Source organism: Carlito syrichta, unplaced genomic scaffold (assembly GCF_000164805.1).
Source record: "Carlito syrichta isolate Samal-C Ts95f unplaced genomic scaffold, Tarsius_syrichta-2.0.1 Scaffold153679, whole genome shotgun sequence".
NCBI classification, from domain to species: Eukaryota; Metazoa; Chordata; class Mammalia; order Primates; family Tarsiidae; genus Carlito; species Carlito syrichta.
In genome coordinates this window covers 469,193-473,013 of record NW_007097775.1, presented here as the reverse complement: position 1 = coordinate 473,013, position 3,821 = coordinate 469,193, and the positions used below count along the sequence as shown (strand labels likewise).

The window sequence follows — 3,821 nt, the reverse complement described above, 5'->3', positions numbered from 1 at the left end:
CACCCAAATTATCCAGCAGAGGCTTCGTTATCCACCACAACATCCATCTTCCCTCCCTCTCCCCACCCCCAGCCAGGGACACAGCTACTCAGAGCAAAAGACTACATTTCCCAGCCGTCTTTGAGCTAGGTTTATCCACATAACTAAATTCTGGTCAAAAGGTATATGCAGAAGTACCGCACGAGTGTTCTGAGATCAGTGCTTATAGGAAACAGCCTCAGCTGAAAGGAACCCCCTTTACTCCTTTCTGTCTTTCTCCCTCCTTCAGGCCTGCTACTAGAACACGAAGACCAGACATTCAGCAGCCATCAGAACCATGGGGTGACCTGGAAGGCAGGAAGCCTGGCAGAGAGCAGCCTGGGTCCCTGCCAGTACCCTGCGGCCGCCAGATCAGCCCTGGACTGCCGGTGTCTACCCTTCTTCCACAGAATGGAAGAACACACTTCTATCTCGCTTAGGACATAGGAGCCAAGGGTCTTTTACTCAAATAGAAGCTCATCCTAGCTGACGTACAGTCTAACGGAGAAAGCATCCGATGGAATCCTTTCTCCAAGGAACGAGAGGGGAGGTGAGAGCAGGGAAGTACAGTGCTACGACTGTCAGCAGCATGTCTGTGGGGCCTCAGCCGAGGGGATACGGTGATATTCAGCAGCCACAGGGAACAACTACAACTGCTGTGTTGGGAACCATCTCAGTGACAGGACTAGGAACTATACTTCATGGCTGCTCCCCAGTGAGACAGCAAATGGTAAATACACACACATTAGATGTTCATTTCCTAAATCTTACTTGTCTTTTCCAACATAAAGACTGGAGAATTATCGTAAGGTGGCCACGAAATCCATCGTGAAGTTCCTGAAATGTTTATCTCATCAGAAGAGCATTCTCAAAATTCTCAAATTCTTTGACGTTTAAAAAATTTTTTTAAAATACAGTAATTATTGTGTATATATATATATATATATATATATATATATATATGGGGAGACCGAAAAAAATCCAGAATTTATGTTTTGGAGGGTGGGCCGCTTGTAGTACAGGCTTCTCTCTCCGGGAAATGTTCTAGGAACCCCTCACAATCAGTGTGCCATCTAGTGTTGTTGTGAGAGGCTACATTTGGCCTCCGTGAATTTTTTCTTAAAGATTCTCTCAGTGTGTTTGCCCATTTCATGACGGGTGATTTACAGGAACAACCTGTTCACACAGCACTGAGTGTTCAGCAGTTTTTGACCCCCAAATGGCATGAACCCTGTGTCTCCCCCTCCCTATTCACTTTATCTTGCCTTGAGTGACTTCGTCTCCTGGGTGAAAAAAAAAGTCCTCAAAGGGAAACATTTGGCCAGTGTGGAAGAGATGGAACAAAAAGTGGCAGCAGCACTGAAAGGCATCAACATGGATGAGTTCAAAAAATGTGTTGAGCGTTGGAAAAAGTGTCTCAACAGGTGTATTGCATCAAACATGATACTTTGAGGGTGACTGAAGTTTAAACATGTAAGAACACACAATTTTTTATAAATAAATTCTGGGTTTTTGGGTCCCCCTTCATAAGATGATAGATTATCTAGTGTCATTTTTTCTCTAAATTACGTACATTCAGATTGAGACTCACTAGAGATATGAAAGACACAAATGGGCTAGGCACATTCAAGTATTAGTTAATGAATGTAACATGGTGGCTACCTTAGTGCTGTGTGCAGATACATGTTTAACGTATATTTGTGGTGAGACAAATGTGATGACTTTTGTACCTATGATAGTGGTTTGGTGGTGGTAATATAGGACAGATGTGTTTGCCAATATCCTCAGTGAGGAATTCTTCCAAAGCATAGGTGTAATTCACTGATGGAATAAAGTGTGGGTTGGTAGTTTAGGCTCTGGTGCAGATGGTTACCAATTTAGGCTTAAACATATTTAATGACTAAGAAAAGTACTTCACATAAAAACGAATTCCTGCTCTCTGATCCCACAGACAGCTCTCTAGATGGTGCCACAAGAAGACAAGAAGCCTAAGAGGTTAACCTGGAAATTCAATTTGGACCTTACTCAGACAGTAGAAGATGTGTTGGGAGCCAGCCTTGGAGGCCCACCTGATTGACAAAGTCCAGGTGCGCTGAGGACCCCCGGCCGCAAAGCGAGTCCAGGCAGCTGAGGCCCTTCTGTCTTCCGTCTTTGCTGTTGGTACAGCTGAAGAAATTCTGTGCAGTCATGGAAGAAGATGGCATGTTTATGCGAAGTACTCACAGCTAACCTGAGAATGTCATGGTTCATTTTTCCATTTTCCCATTATGTCGCTTGGCCTTTTCTAACATCTGCAAGGGCTAAACCCTGAAGCACATCAAGAATGCTTTCTTTCACTTGGTTATAAGTTACTAGATATTGCTTAAGTAATAAATGATATAAGTATATTCACTCCTTATTTAATTTAGAATTATGTAGTTTAGTGTTTAGACATAAGGTTTTTTAGAAACACAAGTTTATAGTAAGTTCATTATGAATTCATTATAAGTTCTAACACTTATCTAGGAGTTATGTAGTTGATTTATAACACTGTTTTCACTGACTTAGGATAAAGATTAATCGTTAAGGTTTTTACTTAATTCAATAGTTAAAACTCTAAGCTAACATTTATAAAGTGGGTTTTCACTGAACTCATACTAATCAGACACTTTTATGATAACTTAGCTAAAGACAGAAAGCAACCTTGGGGGCCTGGGAAACATTACTAAAAGCTTCTTTTGAGTTCTCTTTAGAAATAAGCACTGCAGGATAAGAGAAAAGTAACGAAGACACCTGGACAAGAAAGGTGATTACAGAACTCTGAATGCCATAAAGTCCCAGAAGGAAAACTACTGCTACCTGAAGAACTTTACATTTGGAAACTTTCTGGAGATTGTAATTTGGGACTGTAATTTGAGACTGTAATTTGGGACTTTGAACTAAAACTATCATCTTTGGCCTTATGAATAAGACTCATTGTCTGAACGTTTACAGGGTTCTTGGCTTGTTTGTTGCTAAGACCACTAGATGGTGGTAACTTGTAGAGAATATGTACATGAAGGAATTTTCTTTGTCTTGCCCTTTACGAATGGTATAAAAGCTCTGTGTTAACCAACATTAAATTGTCATCTGTTCAGGAAGCAGGTGTCCGGGTATAATGTTTTCGTCTTTCGCCTATCCGTCTCTCCTTCAGGATATCTCACGACCCTTGCGGGGTGGGACCCCCGCAAAGACAGAACTTTTGATTCTGAAAATTTTGAAGAGTTTCTATGGGAGAAGGTTAAAGTCAATGGAAAAACTGGAAATCTCATAAATGCTGTCCACATTGAATGCTTCAAGAACAAAATCGCAGCTGTTTCTGGAAAACAGTGTCCTAAAAGGTATTTAAATACCTTACCAAGAAATACCTTAAGAAGAGCAGTCTCTGTGATCGGCTTCCGGTGGTTGCATCGGACAAGGAAACTTACAAACCTCATTACTTTCAGAGTAGTTGAAATGAGCACGGATCAGAGTCTGAAGACTAGGTAAAGCCTTCCCTGATAGGGCTTTGGTTACTAATAAAACAAATGAAGCATACGCAAGAAAGAAACATCTAGAGTTGGACTTTTAGTTTATCGGTGAATAAAAACATTGTACTCTTTAAAAAATTAATTCCTGAAATTAATCTTTTTCAGAAGTCTCACCTTTCTTAGTCTCAGATTCCTTCCCTGTACCAGAAAGAAGAGGTTCCTTTTAATTCTAACTTACTATGAATACAACTTTTCTCTTCGAAGTAAAAATAATAATAATATAAATTAAAAAATACTGCATGCATGCTAAATAAA

At 40.4% G+C, this 3,821-nt stretch overlaps 1 pseudogene; it reads left to right on the top strand.

The window, feature by feature from the left end:
* The first annotated feature begins 1,981 nt into the window (after positions 1-1,981).
* LOC103252169 lies at positions 1,982-3,521 on the top strand (annotated as a pseudogene).
* The last annotated feature ends 300 nt before the right edge of the window (positions 3,522-3,821 follow it).